Source organism: Catharus ustulatus, chromosome 8, assembly GCF_009819885.2.
Source record: "Catharus ustulatus isolate bCatUst1 chromosome 8, bCatUst1.pri.v2, whole genome shotgun sequence".
Lineage (NCBI taxonomy): Eukaryota > Metazoa > Chordata > Aves > Passeriformes > Turdidae > Catharus > Catharus ustulatus.
Window position 1 is genome coordinate 34,581,763 of NC_046228.1, and position 19,119 is coordinate 34,600,881.

A 19,119-nucleotide genomic window follows, 5' to 3' on the forward strand; every position below is an offset into this window, starting at 1 on the left:
TTTGTGCCCGAATACCGCTGGCAGCCTGTCTGTCCCTGCCGAGCACCGCAGCATCCCACAGCTGAGCTCGCTACAAGCCCCAGCAGCCCCACACCCCCGCAGATGCCTCTCCCAGAAGAGCCAGCATGGATTTACACCAGCACGTAAAAACTTGGGCTTTTCTTATTCTCACAGGCTGATTTTCCATAGAAGAGGTCTTTCCAGCCCTTTTCCTTCTTCAGCCTAAATCGGTTCTTTCCACCAAGTCATTGTAGTCTTTATGGTGGTGCTTTACAGCATCCCTGCAAACTGCTCAGGGCAGGACATGCTCATCACAGCAGCCAAAGCCTGCCAAGTCCGTCAGCAGGGAGACAAACCCAGACCCCAAACAGCACAAAGCTGCCTGAAAGGCATCAAAGTGCCTTTTATGAAAAGTTATGGTAGTTTTGAAAATAGCCAGCAAGTTTGGAAAGGACTGCTGGTGCTGGCAAAAAGTTGCAACACCTTATCAAAGCCTCATCATTAGGTTGGTGGTTTTGTTCCTATGAAATGGAAATGGAGCATCTGGGGGCAGCAGCACCTGAGGGGGAAGCACAGCCCAGCCGGAGAGGGAAACAGGGAAACCCCACAAAGAGCCCAGGCACTCTGCAAGAGCAGTGGATAAGGCTAGATCAGCCTGGACCTGGGGCAGCACATGGCAGGTATCACCATAAATTACAAGGGATAGAGCTGAGACAAGCAGGGCACCTTTTTAGGACAGCAACAGCCTTGTGTAGGAGCCGTCTGGGCAGTCAAGGCAGGAGCCAGCAGCTCTGGGCTCCAGCTGGGGGGTCCATCCAAGTGCCACCTGCTATGGCCAGTCAGCACCGCCGAGCGAGCCCACTGCAGATGGACAGAGGTCCATAAGAGGCTGATAAATAAATGCCTTATCTTGTCATTACGTTATCCATATGCACTTAAAGCCTGGAGCAGATTTCACTGGCTCCCCAGCTGCATTTCCCCACTCGCGCCTGCCAGGCTGGGCAGCAGAAAGGTGCGAGAGCTGCTCTGACACCAAATCTCTTTGTTGTCTATTTATACCCTGCCCTCTGGAAGCAGCTCACTAGCGGCTGTCACTTGGTGTCTTATCTCCCCTCGCTTTGCAAACTGTCTCCTGGCAGCCCACAGCACCCCTGCCACCGCCTGGGAGGCTGCTCCCTTCCCTCTCACTGGTTTCTTGCAAAAAAAGAGATCATCACAAGGCTTTGCCCATCTTTGTCAAAGGCATAAAGATTTGCCAATGATCCCAAGCTCCAAGCTCTTGCCTTCATCTCATTCTTGGCATGCAGGAGTTGATGCCTCCTGCTGCAAAAGTGGCTACCTAAGACAGAGCACTGAGTAAAATTCGTCACAATGAACTCCAACCATCCCTGCTTACATAGCCTTAGATCTCCAAGTCCCTTAAAAAGAATTTCTGTATTGTTATTCTCATTTTGTAAAAGGCAAAACAGAAGCACAACTGGCTGCACATATACACTCAAAAGCCATGATCCCAAAGCCTTTGAGCTTGTAAAGCATCAAGAGCACCAGGTCAGCAGTGACTGATGGATTCACATAGCATCCACCTCCTTTCCAGCATTTGAACCCTATTCTGTTCACATCTGCAGGGACTTCCAAAGAAGCCAAACCATGTTCACCAGCCACAACACAGCATTTGACTCAGCCCAGAGAAATTTCCCATTAAACCATCTCTCCAGCAGTGGCTCGTGACACAATCTCACTCAGAAAAGGGGCCCACAGTGGCATCAGAGCCCAGCACCACACAGGGATGTGTCCCAGGGAGGGACCCTGCTGGGAACCAGCCCCCAGCCCTCTGTTAATCCCCATTTTTCCCCAGTTCAGGCAGCAGACAGGCATCCAGGCACCAGGACTGACAGACAGGGGGTTTTATGAGCAGCCCATGTCTCTACACCCCAGGGAGCCTCCAGCTGTCTCTGGAGCTGCTTGCAAAGCCACAAGGGCAGAAAGTGTCAGCTGGGGCTGGTGGAGCCCTCCCTCCCCGGGTCTTGTTGTACAGTCAACTGGTGGGGATGGAGGAGGATGAGGAGGATGAGGAGGGCAGCCATGGGAAGCAGCAGGGCTTGTCACAGAAGAGCAAAACAGCCAAAACAGGGAGTGACTAGTAACAAAGCAAAAGTGGGTGTTGTGGCCCAGGTGAAAGGAAGGCAGTGGAGTGCCAGGGATGGATGATCCCACCACAGGAGCAGGGACATGCACAGGAAAAATGGCCATGCCCCAGGAACAGAGAATCACCACAGAATTACCTGGTTTGTTAGAGACCTTAAACATCATCTGGGTTCACTCCCCAGCCGTGGGCAGGGACACCTTCCATTAGACCAGCTCACAGTCTCATCCAACCTGACCTTGAACACTTCCCAGGATGGAGCATTCTCAGTTTGTCTGGGCAACTTGGGCCAGTGCCTCACCGCTCTCACAAGGAAGAATTTCTTTCTAACATCTAATCTAAATCTCTCCTTTCTTGGTTTGAAAATGTCCCTCCTTGTTCTACCACTATTTGCCTGTGTAAAAAGTCACTCTCTTTTTTATAAGCCTCCTTTAAGTACTGAAAGGCAGCACTGAGCATCACTGGGGACAGGTTTTCCATCAACCCAGGAGCTCCTGCTGCCACAAGAGTCACTATTGCAGCTTCTTGAGCACCCACTCAGCCTGGTCTTCTCTCCCGACTGTTCATTCATCCTGCCTCCCAGCTGCCTGTCCTCAGAAAAGGGCTGGAAATGCGGCCCCAGCTCCGAAAAGCTGCTGCCATCTCCTGGAAAGAGGCTCCTTCCCTGGAGAGTGGCGGGGGCGCTCTGGGACCGCCAGGACAGAGGGACCTGCGGCTCCAGGGATGGCCGGATCCTCCCACACCGCGTCGCACCTCTCATCGCCGAGGGTGATTGATGCCAGAGAACAGGATTACAGGCTTGCACCACAGAGAGAACAGGTTGGGACCATGGGGACAAGCACAGCCTTCAGGCTCCTTCCAGTAACTTTTAACCAGCACAAACCAGACTCAAGGCACAAGGGTTTCCTCTTCCCCCTCCCAAGTGAAAAATCAGAACTTTTGAGGGAAGGAAACAGCACAGGGTGATACCTCCACACCAGGCAAGGGGAAATCATTGTGCTCCCTGGGTCTCCTTCCCTCTTCAGCACCCCATGGGCTACCCAAAATATAACCCACCACTTCCACAGCTTCCACACAGAGATAACTGGTAATCCCAGAAGCCTCTCTCTGGTACTGATAGGCATTTTCATAAACGCATCTGGCAAATAGTGCTGAGATGGCCCATTTTTTCCCCAAAAAGAAAAAATATCTAAGCCGTCTCTTCCTGATGCTGCTAGACTGAAGAGTTCAAATTGCCTTCCCTGGAGACTGGCGCCCGCCAAGGCACAGCTGATGGCCCCACACCGGGCAGCTCGTGCCCAGGAGCTCTGAGCTGGCCCAAGTCAACGTCACTGCAGTATTTATATCCTTTTATTACGCTTTAAACCACTGGGGAGAAACAGGTGCAGAGCTGTCTGTGAAAGAATGGCCAGCAGCTATTCCCCCCTCAAGCCCTGAGCTCTTATATACACCAGCACAGAGGGAGGACAGATCTGGACCTTTTAAATCCCTACTGAGTGCCAAAGTCATGGATGAAATCAGTCCAGGAGGAGGACACACACCAAGCCACAGCAAAGATCTGATGGGTAGATTAAACACAATTAATCTGACAAGGACACCCTGCTCCAGCCCATGCAGTGGTTTGGAGGGGTCACAGTCAGCTGGAGATACCCCCAAGTACCTAAGGGAAACTTTTCTGGCTTCTTTGGCAAATAAATCCCTCACAGAGCAGATCAGCAGTGCCGCAACTTAGGATGTGTTTGGGGACACCTCCCAAATCCAGCCAAAAACACATGGAGGGAGAGCACCAGGTGATACCTTCAGGTTCACAGCTGGTTGACCAACACTCACTTTTCCTTAACACAGATGAAGGGTGGTTTTAGGATTAACAGTGTAATAACCCAGTGCCTCGAGCCTGCCTGGCCTGAGACACCAATGAGCTGGGCAGCAGAATTCAGTGGAAGCACCTGGATTCAACTTGCCTGGTTTTAACAGGAAGGACACAGGAAGCCTTGGACTAATCTATCCAGCATTAATACTTCACTGCAAGAAATCAAAGCTGAGTTCAGCTTTGAAACCCAGCTTTTATGGGTAAAGGCATTACCCAGTGCTGCACCATACTGAATTACTGCAGAGTGGGATAAATCCAGGTGCCACTGTGACAACTACTGTACTGAAAGTGAGCCCTTTTTTCTTCCCTTGCTTCCCAAGCAGGGGAGATCAATGTCAGAGTCCCCTGCAGCCGAGCACCTCATAAATCTCCCCTCTGGAAAGCAGGGCAGCCCCACTCTGCTCCCAGGGAAGAAAGCAGGTATTGTTCAGCCCGGCCCAGGTACGCCATGGGGAGCGTCTGCACCGAGCCCCCAGGGTGAGTGCTGTGGGCCAGGCTGCTGCCACAGCCAGCCCTGACAAAAGGCTGCGGGTTTCCTCCCCGCCTCCCAGGCTCCAGAGGATTGTGCTTCCAAGCCTTGCATCCCTTCAGAAGGACGCAATGTACGGAATGGAAATACCAAGGTCAGGTTCACCCCCTCCGCTCCCCTCCTGCGCATGTGGAGGGGGTTCCATTTCCCCCAGCACCATCCCCAACAGGACAGAGCAAAGCTTTCATAGCCCACCTACCAGCATCCTTCTCCTAGACTTCAAGGCAAAGCTCAGGGCACCTCTCCACCCCTACAGCCTGGGGTTGCAGATCTATATAACATCTGGCTCAGCAAGGGGAGACCCCAGTCCTCTGTGTCACTGCCATGGGGAAAATGCTTCCTCTCCCTCCACACACCTCTCCTGGGACACCAAAGGTCAGGGGAGCCAGAGGGAAATTTATGGGCTTCCCCTCCTAAAAGACTTCTCCAGATGGGTCTCCAATGGTCGATTTTTTTTCCAGGTGAAGGGAGAGAGGAGGAGGGAAGGAGAGGTGGGGAGATGGTAAGGGCAAGACCACAGGTCATGCTTTTCTTCTCACACCAAGCACATTGGGCAGAAGGACCAGCAAGCAGCCAGGCTGCTGTTCCCTCTCAAGCTGTGATGGCTGCAGAAGATGTCAGCCTCACCAGCCCAGGCTCTGCACTCTCAGCTCATACCAGAGCAGCACCAGAAATCCCCATCACAGCAGCCAGAATCACCCCCTGGAAAACCTGCACATCAGGTTTTGGTGAATTTTAACCCGCACTGGGAGCCAGCAGTGTTTTAGCTGCACTGAGCAACACCCTGCCTCTATTTCAGCCAGACTTGTAAGCACCAGCCTCTCCAAACCCCTTGGGCAGCAGGGCCAGGGGTGACATTATTTCAGTGCCCTGCTCTTCATAGCCGGCACAGCAGGACCAAAAGCATCATCCAGCCTCCCCGGATTGCCTATCAGGAAGAGGAAATGCCACGCATTTTCCAGCTGCTTGTACCTGCGCCAAGTCTAAGTGCCACCCCTAAAAATACCGAGGGGAAGGAGAGATGTCACTGGCCGCTCACCCGCTGTGGCCACACGGTTATTTTCAAACGAGGCAGTGACATGAAGCAGCTGAGAGAGACCCAGCCTGGGCTTTTGCTCCTCCCCACACGGGTCAGACGGTGACAGCCCAGCATCACCCACCACAAGGCAGCAGCAGAGCCACGGGAACACACTCGCACTGGCAGGAGGCAACAGCCCAGAGGCTGCTCTCAGCATCCCCAGGGCATGCTAGGGACTTTGACCTCTGCTTCTAATCAAATTAAGCTCCTGCAATCCTCCTGTCTGACCAGTGGTCAGCCCTGCTTTGCTTTAGCCCAAAAAATTTGTATCCCTCTGGCAAAAGATGCCAGGCAGTTCATTGGTTTCCCCAAAAGCCACAGCCTCCACCCCTCGGTAGAGATGGGGCAGTGGCACCCACACAGAGCAAAGCTGCTCTGCTTGCATCAACATCCAGCCACAAAAAGCATTCCTCAGCCCCAGACATTGTGCACCCAGTAGACCACAGCCTGGCTGGAGCAGGTCTCCTGATTGTTTTTTTTTTTTTTAACTGAACTGTGCCTTGTTTTCAGTTCTGACTTATTCTGAATAAATCAGGATGAAACCATGCAAGTCACTAAGAATTACCTTCTTGTTTTCAGCTGTTTTCCTGCTCCTAACAGGAAGAGATGGTTGGGACAATTCAGGGAGGCATTGGACACCCGGGCTGAGCTGGGTGTCATCTCCCTGCAGCCTGAGCCATTCCTCTGGGAGATTTGCACCTCTCAAAACCTGGCGCAATCCAGGGCTATCACATTGCCAGCGCTGAGCAGGCAGAGCTCAGCAGTGCCTCTTGCCTCCCCTCCAAAACAGATCCCTGCAGCTGGTGGTACCCACACAATTCTCCTGACATCACTCTGAAGGGAGGGGGAACTTTGCCATTTGCTGTTGAAGCACCAGCTCCTCACAGATCGAGGTGCAAAGAGCACCCACACACAGAAAGATGGGCAAAACACCTTGGGAGTGCTTCCAGGGCCAAGAAAAGCAACAGCTGCAGCTCAACAGCCTCTTTGAGGGCATTTTCTGCAAAGGCAGCAGAGCCCACCTCTGCCTGCATCCAGACTATAGCACAGACAAAACTTTGCTGCCCAATTAATAGAGAGAATTTAAGAGTTTAAACTTATAGAGCTTAAATGTCAGGTGGGCTAAGCAGGACTCCACAGTGCTTATTGAGAGCAAAATAATGTGGTTTTTCCTGTGCCATGCATTCCTGTCCCCTCCTTGAAGCCACCTCAAGCCCTGCTTGAATGCCTGGCCCACCTGATGCCTGTGAGCATCCCAGGACAAAAGGCTTCTGTGAGGATGAAGCGGGTGTCCAGGGCTGGGAGTGCAGAGGCCACCAGGGGCACATGTGCAGCTGCCCCAGATCCAAAGGGACGCACCAGCACGATGGGGAAAATTGATGATGATGAGGGAAGTCCATCAGGCTGCGTGCTGGCCCCCACAGATTGATGGCCTCTGCAACGAGCCCCACATAATGGCCAAGTTCAGGCTGCAGTGGCCAGGAGCTGAAAGGCAACAGCCATAAATAAAACAAGAAAAAGAGGGAAGACAGATAGCTGGCAGGGATAAATAAATACTGATGCTGCGGCAGGGCTGGGGGTAGGCACAGGAGGAAGGGCTGCAGCAGAATGGGATGGAGATGCTGCCACAGAAGGGGCTGTTTTGGGGTGAGATCTCCCCATTTGATAGCACTGAGTTGTTGCCTCCTCAAACCATCTTTTCACTCAAAACCACAACCACTGCCAAGGGGCATAGTGTGTCACGTGCCCTCCCCACAAAATATGGTGAAGGGGGACAACAGTAACCGAAGGAGCATGGGACAAGGGGTTTTAGGGTTATAATCCCACTCTTACCAAAGCTCCAACTCACCCTGAGGCTTCCTTGGCATCTCAGCAAGTTCCTCCCTGACTGACCTGGCCAGCTGGGCTTTGCTCATCACCTTCCTCAGCCGACAGCATCAACCTCAGACTGTTTCCCCTTTCAGTTGTTGCCCAACAATGAATGGGGGAGATGGGGGGAGTGGAGATGGAGTTTTCCCTCATTGTCCCCCATCTGCTTCATTCAGGACAGTTCCTCTTCTCCGGTGTAAATAAGCCCTTTGCGTTTTGTTGTGGTCTTTTTCTCTCTTTTGCTCGTCCCCGCCGTTTTGTCAGGAAAAACCTTGCCCAAAGAGCTGCTGTGATTTACTGCTGCCTTAACAAATGGCAGAGCTGGGGAGCCTTGTAGGAACTGCTCGCTGGCAGCCTGCCTGGACAAACACACTAAAAGTCAACCCTGGCCTGGATACTTGAGGAATTAGTGTCCATACAAAGATGCATTAAATACGGGGAGAAAGATGGGGGATTTTTACAACGGAGGCTTGAAAGCTTCCTCCGGGTTGTTTAACATATGGTGCTTCTTCCCTGCACCTGCCCCTCACTGGAGCAGCTCCCGAGTCCTGTCCTTGTCACTGCACCCAAATGCCACTCGAGTCACTGTCCCCAGTGAGTGCTGACTGCCTGCAAGGTGAGGGTTTGCACATCTGTGTGCTAACAGGGAATTTTGCCCCAGCCCTCTTCACCAGATGGGCTTTGCTGGTAGTGGACTTACAGAGCAGTCCTTGCCCACTTCCAAAAATATAGATATTTTTAATGCTATACATAGAATTTTTTTTCAAAATCCATACATGGCACATTTTGCTCATGAAATGCTTGCATCCAGCCCGACCATAGGAGAGCACAGACCCAGAGTACCCAGGCAGGGAGAACCATCAGGCAAACAGAGACACAGTGGCAAAAATAATAATGATTAAAAACTCTCATCATTTCCTCAGTGGCTGCCAGAAGCTCCTGAACCCTGCCTATGTTTGGCTGGACCCTTGCTGCCTTCAGCCCAGGCCAGCCATGCATCCCACACAGCCCCACCACTCTGTTATTGCCATTTTCTCAAATCCCAGGTGCTGCATTAGAGAGGAATATTTTGTATATGCGTTGTCTGTATGTTTTAAAAGTTAATTCCTCCTCTGCCACCTTCTGCTTAACAGATTTGTCCAGCATCTCTGTAGAAAGCAGCCCTGTGCCAGGAGAGACACACTCAGCCTTGCAAAGCATGGCCAGGCAATGTTCCCTGGCTGATGCCAAATTTAAAAAAAAAAACCAAAAACAGAATATAAGAAAATATCATGACCTAAAACTAAAAAATGAAGTAAAATAAATACTCCAAGGGGCTGTCAATTGCACAAAGCATTTTTCCCAAGCAAATCAATTCCCATAAATGCTCTGTCTGGGGTGTGGCAGTGCATGTATGGGAGTGCATTTGCTTGGGAAGGAGAGGTGGATGGGGAAGGCTCTGGAAAGGCAGTTATAAGAGCCAATGTGCTGTAAATCTCCTGCATTATGTGGGATATCATAACCCTTGGTAATTTAGCAACTTAAGAACCATCACACTGACCCAGCAGACATGATGTTACCTTAGTTTACCTCTACATTCTGCCTCCAAAGCAGAACTCCTCACCCATCAGGCAAGACCCACAGGAGCAGACTGGCAATGGAAGGAGAAGCTGGAAATCTCTCCTGAATGTTTATGCAGATAGCAGGGAATGGATAAAATAACCACTTTTCCCCCTACCACACACTGCATCCTCCCTTCACCAAGCCAGGAAAGACAAAGAGCAGTCACCCCAGGCACTTAAATAGAGCCAGACCATAGGAAGGCTGCAGGTGAGGCTGCTCGGGTTAATACAAATTAATGGCTTGACACAACTAATAACTATCCCAGGGGTCCTGTCCCTGCTGGGGCTCATCTTTGGGGGCCCACTGAAAGAGACACCACCCAAAATCCTCCATCTTGTCCCATACCTATTATTATACTATAAAAGCCTCAAGTTCAAAACCCTTCACCGTGTGAAGGCACACACTTCTATTTAACTACACACCTGTGATTTTAACTCCATCACTCAAATTTGGAAGCCTTCTCCAAGGCCTCGGGTCAAAAGCAGGGTTCTCCAGGGGGTCAGTGCCAGAAAGCACAGAAAGTTCAAAAACCCAGGTTTCTGGGATCCAACAGTCTACAGGGCAGAGCCTCAGGGCAAAAAAAAACCTCTTTATTTGCCCTGCCAGGCCTATAAGGCTCAGCGTGGGCATGAGCCTGGTCCTGAAGCACAGGGAAAGCTCAGGCTGCACTTCCTGCTGCAGGAAGCCCCAGCACAACCAGCCCAGGTCCCAGCCAGGTTTGGCACATGCCAGCATCACCAAAGCCACCTCCCCAGCCTGCCCAGGCTGTGGCACCTCTGTCTGACAAAGCTCAGTCTGTTCCTCACCTTCCCAGCTCGGATCTCCCCTTGGCTTTTCCATGGGATGAATGAATGGGTCCCTGTTCCGGGATATTCCAGCCTCCACCGCACTTCGTAACTCGGGGTTTTATGAGCCCCCAGCCCCTCTGATTCTGGGAAGCTCTAAAAAGAGACTTTGATTTCCATGGTCTATTTTTTTGGGAGTCAAAATACCTTTCATCATCACGCACAGCAGAGCAGAGTTACGGAAAATGGGAGAGGAGGGAAATTAAAGTAATTGAGGGGAATTGCTGGAATGCACATCCCTGCCACAGGAAAGGAGCTTCAATCCCATCTCATTGTGGCAGGAAAAGCTTTGGCTGTCCAATAAGCATAACAGACCCAAGGCAGAGGTGAGGTGGGGAGCCCTTAGGAGAAGATTGGGGCTGCCTGCCTTGAGCTGCTTGCTCCCAAAGCCCAGCTCACCAGTTCATCAGAGCTCTTATAAACACCCCAGACTCACACAGAGCAGGAGCATGGCCATTTAGTCCAGTTGAAAAAAGTTTTTCAGCTGAAAAGTAAGGAAAAATATACTTAGGAGCACTGGTTGGAGTTAATAAATTTGTGAAAGCCATATAAAGAGTAATAAGTGTTGAGAAAGGGCTCTTTAGCTTCTATTTTGATACAAATATTAAACCAAAAGTACATTGCTGTGCAATAGTGGTTGAAGTACACCCACCATCAGGCTATTCTGACAGAGGTCATACAGTTTGGCTCCAGAGAGATGAGCCCCATGGCCAAGGCCTTTTTTCTGAAACTAAATTCTTCAAAGATCTTGTCTGTATATATAAAGATATAAAAAGAACTGGGAGAGCAATCTGGCTCCTAGGAATTCGAAAATGCTGGGCCAGTCCATTTCTGGCTGATGCCCTTCCAAGGTGTCCTACAGGGCAGAGGCGTCTTGGAGGAGTACAGGGTTCCAAGAGTGAAAGCAGGGCTTTACTCCAAAATGCCCTATAGCAAAAACTCAGCCCCCAACCCTGCTTCTCCCGAACTCTGTTTCCACCAGTGACATTATCCTGGGAGGGGTCATACCAACAGTATTCAAGAAAGCGCAGGGTTCCCCTGCCTGTGTTTTACAGGGATGACCTTGCTGGGGTAAAAAAGTACAGGGGGAGCAGTGGGAAAGTCAGTGCAGCCCCTTTCCCTCCCACCTGCTTGGATTTTTAATTTGCTTTCTGCAAGTCCCAGCTCCTGCAGCAAAGCCAGGTCGTTGCTGTGGCCTTACCAGGGCTGGCAGTGTGGATGTGGCAGGGGGAGGTGGGATGGGGGAGAGCAGAGTGACAGAGGGGACAGACAGGCTGCCCTCCCGTGGGAACCCCCACACCAAAACCAGGGCTGGGGGAAGGAGAGGTGGCAAACATTGTCAGGGCACAAACTCAGGAGGCCACAGGAGGCAAAACTGCCCAGTGTTATAATAAATGCATATTTTCCCACTTCAGAGACTTCCCCCAGTTTCTCCACACACCATTAGCAGATTTTATTTCTGCTTGGGCCAGCCTGCTTGGGAATAGTGCAAATACAAAAATTGAGCAGTTTGATGGAATAACAAATAACTGACAGATAAGTAGATGAAGAAATGTGTGGGGAACTGCAAACCATCTCGTTCAGCCACTCTGGCGACGAGTCTGGACAGGACAGCCACAGCCATGCCATGGCACGGACCTTCAGGCCAGGAAATGGTCTAAAACAGGCTTCTTCCCTGCAGTGTCCTGGGCTGCTTCCGGAGATATTGTTGGGTTTTTTTTCACCCTCTTGATGTATTGTCTTGCAGCACATTCGGGAGCTCCCAGTGTGTGCCAAGAAACCTCTGGCTGTGACGCACCAGTCGCTCCTTCCTGCGGGAGCTGGGGAGCCGGGGCTCCCCAGGGTTCTCCCACCCTCTGCTCCAGGGAACTGATGCTTTCGTTGTCAACAGCATCGAGGCACGTGAAAAATGGCAGTGTGAGGGGAAGAGGACTGTGAGCAGCATCTCTGGGACCCTGTGAACTGTCTGGAGCTGTCTGCAAAGCTGAGCCCGTTGTGCTGCTCCACAGTGTAAGCCATCCCTGGAGTTTTCCTGGATTTGGTCAAATAAAGATAGGGAAGGAAAAAAAAATTAAAAATGAGCCACACCTTTCCTCAGCCTGGTTCCCAGGCAATAAAAATATCTTGGAGCAGGAGCTTGGCCAGTGATGCAATCATGCTGTGAGCCAAGTCAGCGGGGAGCTCACCTACATCGTTTGGCTTTGCTTGTCCATTGGGTGGATTTTGAGGATCTCAGTTCCCAGGCAGCATTGGCAGAAGTCGTTTGAGTAAGGAAATTAATGGTCTTCCCTTCCCAGTGCTCCCACAGACCCCTCCTCCTCCTCCCTGTCCATCGCCTGCTCCGAGCACTGGTGAAACCCTGCAAAATCCCAAATCTCTCTTGGGGACCATACACCGGGGGGAAAATTTTTCCATGTGTCTCTCCAAATATATATGTCAGCAGCAGAGAGGGGAGGAGAGCAAGAAACAAAAACATTCTGTGAGTATCCGTCTGTTTGCAGATCGTTAATTCTCCCCGAGGAGCCCCGGAGCTCCTTCATCTGCTTTTTGCTAAGTTTAGGTCACCGAGGTTTTCGGGTGCAAGTGCGGTTCAGGGAAAGGCAAAGGCGCTTTGGGCTTTAGCAGATCACTGAGGAGGAATTTGGGCAGGCAACAGGAAAGCTCCTTCCCCGGCTGGGAGGCATCCAGTCAGGACAGAAACAATCCTGGCTGCTGGAGGCTTTTATAAAAGTAAGAATAGATGTTTACTCGCAGGAAAGCGAGGAACGGAAAAAGTTATCAGCACCATTGTTTGCCACAAATAATTTCACCTTCTCTAGTCAGACGGTGCATTCAAAAAAAGCCCTGCTCTTTCTTATTTAACATCTCACACCGGGGCAATCGCGTAGCCCCTAGGTACGCAATTAGGTGATTGTTCCCATCACCTCCCCATCGCTCTCCTACTCCCCAGCGCCCTGACCTGAGATCCGGTTTTACAGACCAGCTGCCCCTCTGCGGCTGCGTCTGGGGGGCTGACAGCTCTGTAATTGCGGTTTATGAAACACCCTTCCACAGCCCGGAGAAACTTCTCGGTGCTCAGCTCAGAAATCGTCCCTAACACACGCTGGCTGCAGCATCGTTTGTCTGAGGTCCCTTCCCCTGACTGCATTGGGGCTCGGGGATTCGTGAGAGAGCTTAGGCAATGTCAGAGCAGCAGGGGACGGAAAACCTCCCCAAATTTCTACTCTTCAGGCAGAAATTGGGGTCTGTCCTCTGAGGCTTCCCTGGCGTGATGCTCCTGGGGAAGGATCCTTCCCTTTCTGAACCACAGCTCCCTGCTTTTCCATCGGGACTTTGTGGAGGGCTCCTTGTCCTCCTGCCATGACCCAGCATCGCCTCCCCCGACCCCTGGCAGCTCCCGATGGCTCCCTGGAAAAGGCAGCGTGCCCAAAGCCCGTGTCCGGCCAAGGCCAAGGGCGCAGGATCCCAGCACCACCTCCTGGCAAAGCACTGCCATGCACTGCCCGCAAATCCCTCTGCAGCCTGGGGACCACCTGGAGAGAGAACAGACCCCAATCTCTCCGTGTCCGGCCAAGCACGGGCATCTTCCCCTCGCTGGCACCCACCCTCGCATCCCCCGGTGAGAGGCAGCTGCCTGCTGCGGGGTGAATAGCGGCGCGGCTCGCCCGAGAGGGGACCGAATTTAATTCGAGATGAATGGGCACCTCCCTGCAGCCCGTGACATTTTCATTGCGGGCTAACAAGGGGAGAAAAATCCAATTAGGTGACAAAGAGGGTCCCTAATCGGCCGTGCAGCCCGGCGTGGGGCAGCCGGGACAGCGCAGCATCCCACAAGCCAGCAGGGACAGACCATGGGAAAACGAGAAAACACTCCAAAAGACTCCTCTTGTGATAGTGCAGGGGCCGTGCTGCAGGATAAATCAAAAAAATTGATTTGTAGCGTTGCTATTTGCACCCCCAGGGTCCCATCTGTCAGTCTCCCAGGTCACTGAGATAAAGTGAGCTGGGCAAGGCAGGGACATCTCCCAGCTACAGATTCCAAGGGCAGGGGTAAGTAACCTGCAGCCAGAAGCATGCTGCTCCTCAAAGAAAACATTAATGAAATTTGGCGGACTCCTCCCACGGCACCCACCCGCCACCAAATAAATGTTCAACAAACCAAGTTCCAGGAGCAGACGAGGATGAACCACACCAGGGTTTATTACCACAGCAGCTTTTTCAAACCACAGAAGGCTGTGGCTAACCTGGGTTGCAGTTTTTCCAGCAACAGGTGCCTTTTCACGGCATGAAAGCGTGCAGCCAGCAGCACCATTTATGTGCGAGCTCTGGTGCCTCAAGTGGGGAGGACCGATGGTGGGACCCCCACAAATGCAAAAACACCCCCCCGCCAAAATGTGGGGACATTGGGCATCACGGGATGCAGCGAGGGCATAGCAGAGCACTGGGAAAGGCGAGGGGGGCACGCACATAAATAACAGCTGGGGTTTGGAGCAAGGGTGATAAATGGGAACGCTGCGATCCCTCGGGAATTATTAACGGTGGGGGAGGCTGAAACCTTGGCTTTGCCCCAGGAGCCGGAGAAAGGCGCTGGGTGGGAGCAAGGCAGGGGGAACAGATGGCTGGGGGAGGCCCGGGGGTCCAGCAGGAGCGGGGGCTCTCCATCCCCGGAGGGAGGGGGTGAGCTACAGCAGCTACATCTGCCCCAGCACACAGCTGGGATGGGTGGGGGGAGACTCCCCGTGCCCTTCTCCTGCCTGGAGCCCCTCAGGTGGCTCCAGCCACAGCTCCAGGTGGCCACCGCTGAGTATTGACCCATTGCTATCTCAGCTCCCACCTTATCAGGGCAGGAGCCAGCTCTGGGCACCAGCACCTGCCCCATTAATCTTCCCCCTGTCCCACAGGCGTGAGGTCCTGGTGCCTCAAACAACCTGCTTGGGCTTGGGCCCTGGTGCCTGGCACCTGGGATGATGGATTGGTACCTGGAAGATGACAGGAAGAGGGTTTCTCTTTTCCCCTTCAGCCCCTACCCTGGAGAGGGGACCACCCTTTATACCAGGGCATATTGGTGGCAACTTTTCCCACTGAAATTTGTGTGCTGCAGACTGAGGTGGTGCCTTGAAGAGAGGAAACGAGCTCCACTTGTGAACGCAGGGTGGGAAGGAGGAGAGAGATAATTTCCCTGCAGTTTCGAGCTGAAATTACAAGCTGAAACCATCCACAGCCATGCCAGGCAGAGCTCCACACAGTCCAGGCAAAATCACGCCTGAGGCCCCAGGAAAATGAGGTAAAGCCTCACAGCTCTGGCTGGAACGAAAACAAAAGGCAGCGATTCTTCATGGCTGCAGCTGCACAACCCCTGGCTTCAAGGGTTAAATGCAGTCAGAAATATCAGTGGGGACCATTAAGCACGAAACTTCTGTTTGCCCCTCATACAGAAGGGAGAGAAGCTTTGACTAGGCAGAATCCCCAGCGATGATGGCGTGGCTGAGGTGATTCCAAATGTCTCATCCCCAGCCTTCTGCTCTCGCCCGTGGCCCAGTAAACGCTGCTGTGGGGGTGAATGGAGCTTAGAGGGGTAGAAAATTCCTACTGGGAAAACTGCTGCTTGTCCCAACACAGGTTTTCTAGGGACATTCCAGGTAAGAGAATAACTAGGGAGGCAGAGTGACCCAAGCAAAAGCAACACTGAGCCCAAAAAATCAAACCCACCAAAGGACCCTGTGTGTCCAGGAATGCAGAAGGATGCTGGGGGTGTTATCACACACCTCCTCCAACGGGAAGGAAGAGCATCACTAAATAGTCTAAGCTGAGAAGAGTCCAACGAGCCAGCCACAGACTTGGATTCCCAATCACACAGCACCTGCTCCTGCTCAGAGAGAGAAGTTTGGTGCCACATGAAGCCCAGCAAGGCTCAAGGTGGCTTAGGGGTACTGGTAGCCAGTACCACACCCCCGTCTGTGCTGTGCAGACAGGATGGAGTCTCCTCCTTCCTTACACAAACTTGGGATCTCCTTTCAGCCATTGCTCTTTTTTTTTTTTTTTTTTTTTTTTTTTGTATTGATTTTTTAAAAGGGGGCACTGCGGCTTTAAAGAGCTTCCCAGACTTGCCTTTGTGACCGGAGGAGAGGGTGGGGTGGTGGCGGAGGTGGGGACCCAGAAGAATGAAATAAAGAGGAGTACAACAAAAAGAAGTTAAAAGTGTGAGTGACAAGTTTTCGGCAACAGGCTTCAGCCCCTGTGGGGTCGTTTGGGCGAAGAATGGCTACAAATGAACAAATGAGCTGGATTTTCATGCTTGGTGGACGGTGAATGAATAAGCATCTTTTAAAACCCTATCAGGAACTCTTTGGATTGTCATTATAGCTGAGAGGAGGGGGGGAAAGGCAGACTTTTGAAGGCAGATCATGTGAAAGAGTCCCGATTCTTCGCCTTTTCTCTGCCGGCGAGCACGGCTACACCGAAACGTGCGGGCAGTGCGGCCGCAGCCGAGCATCCTGCCCTGGCCCGGCACAGGAGCGCTGCTGGGGGACACTGCCGTGCCCCCTGCACTCTGGAGGAGGTGAGAGGGGCTCTGCTCTGCTTGCAGGAGCCCCCGCTGGCTCCTGGTGCCGCGGAGGGGACAGGCAGCGGTTCGCAGCCTCCTCCTCCTCGGAACCTGACTGCAGTGTCAGAGGCAGACAATGTGAGAGGGCAGGAAGCGACTCACTTAAAGCCTTATTTAGAGCACGGAGTGGAGGCCTGAGGTCAAAGGAATTGCCCTGGGATTATGGGGATCACCTTCATTTTCTTGCCAGCCCTCAGACACGAGGGAGACGAGCAGGAGCAAAGGAGGAGGGGGGTGAGGCTGTTGCTGAGGAAAGGACATGGGTGTTTCCCCTTCCCTGGCCCTGACAATGAGCCTGGCCTCTCTGAACCACGCAAATAATTTATAGCCTCTGTTTTCAGCTGTTTGTTGTCCTCAACCCCCCCATTTTAACCTTGACTAGAACAGAGCATTGGTGGGACAGCCGTAGGAGACTCCACAGCCAGAGTTTGCTGAACACCTGTAAAGGCAGAGCTCAACAGCCACAGAGGAGAGGGAAGACTCAGAGCGAGCCAGGTATAAAATCTCCTTATTTCTGTAATAAATGATAACGTCACGTACTCAAAAAAATCACAGAGCTGTGGAATTGTCAAGGTTGGAAAAGACCTTTAAAATCACGAAGGCCAAGTGATGTTTCGACTGTCTTGTCTAAACAGAAGGAGACATAAAACTGAATATTGAGGGCACGGAAACATCAGGTTGCAGCGAAGCATTCCTCCCCTGGCTGCAGAAATAAAAGCTGAGTTCACCTGCCGTGGGATTTCACCAAGCAAACGTGTCGGGGCCCGGGTTAAGTTGGTTTTCATCCTGTCGCCTGCGACTATGTGAGGGCACAAGCCCGTGCCTCTGAAACGGCCGCGGTCCCTGCAGCCACCTGTTTCTCCCACATCAAAAAGTCCGGAGGCCATTACAGCAGCCGTGCTTATAAAAGCCGGGCACTGGCGCTGGGACAGCCCCGTCAAGAGAAATGAGACCATCATGCACTAAACATAGAGAAAAGATAAATGGAAAAGGACTCTTTCAGTCTTCATTATCAAGTTTCCATGGGTTTGCCAAAACCATAGCAACCGGTTCAAGCAATGATTAACCTAATAATGTGGAGGCAAAGGGGAAAAAAAACGCATTCAAGCCCCTAAAGAAGTCACTAGTTCTCTAAAGGTAGTAAATCTGCACCCCCTCATCCACCCCCACCTACAGCCCCACGGCTGGAAGACCAGAAGCATCCTAAGTCTCCAGAGCAAGAGGGGGAAGAAAATAATAAAAATAAAAAGGCAATGCAGTAAAACCCACTACGGTGGCCCCTTTCTGAAAATACAGCAGCACAGACATCTTTGTGAACTTCTGTAATACCTGCACTTCACTGGACTGCTGTGCCCTTCTTGCTCCTTTTCTTGCCCGTACCCACCCTGAGCTCTCTTTTGCCATTTGTTTTTGCAAGAACGCTGCTTTTGGGGGTGAGTGTGTTGTGATCCTCCTCGGTCCCACGGTACACGCAGATAGGGAGGGCAATGCGATACCCCCTGTAGGGAGATACCGGAGTGGAGCTGCACTAGCGGGGAAAACATTAAATGATTTTATCACCCAAATAATGACAGTGTTTCGCCTGTGGCCACACACAGAGGCCTTGGAGCACTTTGCAGACTGTTAGAGTAGGAAAACAATACACAATTCAGCCAGGAACGGGGGGAAGGGGCAGGAATACTATTAGGTCTTTCATTCTGCCTATCTGATCTACGACACAGATAGATCACGTTCAGGACTATAAGAGTACACACAAAGATAGGCGCACACGGCCGTTTCCAAGTCCTCAGCCTTGCTCCATGGCCTGTGTTTCTCCAGAAATGCGGGTGTTTCTTCTCAAAGCAGCGAATAGGCAAAGGAGAGGGGCTCTGCATAGATGGGCAGGTCGCAGGAGACAGCAGAAAGTGCAGATCTCCAAAAAAAAGCTCAGGTAGAAAGTGAGATCTGCTCACATTGCTCGTCAACACTGACACCGTGTGCCTTTGCTCCCCTCTCCCAGGTGTGTGGGACACCTGCGGCTCCTGTCCTTGGGACAGTTTATTGAGCGAGGCTGCATCAAGTGCACGAGAAAGAGATCGCTGCTTCTCCAAAACCCACCCAGCCCCGTGTGTTTCCTGAGCTGCGGAGTGCTGGTTAGACCCAGAGCCCTGAATGGACAGCACCCCGGCAACTCCCGGCAGACACACTTCGGGAGGGGCTCCTCATCACCCCGTGTGGGCTCGGGCGGACCCGAAGGGCTCGGGGAGAACCCGGTCGGCCTTCAGCACCATGGCCAGAGCCCGCGGGATGGGGACGGGGATGGGGCCGGGGCTGAGCCGAGCATCGCTCCGCACCCACCGGCACCAGCCCTGCCCAAACCGCTGGGTCTGCCCCACTCCAGCCCGCCCCAGGGCCCCTGGATGGCGCAGAAAGGGGAAGGAAGGGGCTCCCCAGGGTTGCCTCCCCATCGAGGGGACGGGGGTGGCGAAGAGCCGAGTCAAGGAGCCCGGGTTGCCGTACCCGGTCAGGTTCCGCTCTCGCCTCTTTCGCTGCGGTGCGGGAAGGGGAGGCTGTTGCGGAGGGGGGGGCAGAGATGTTTG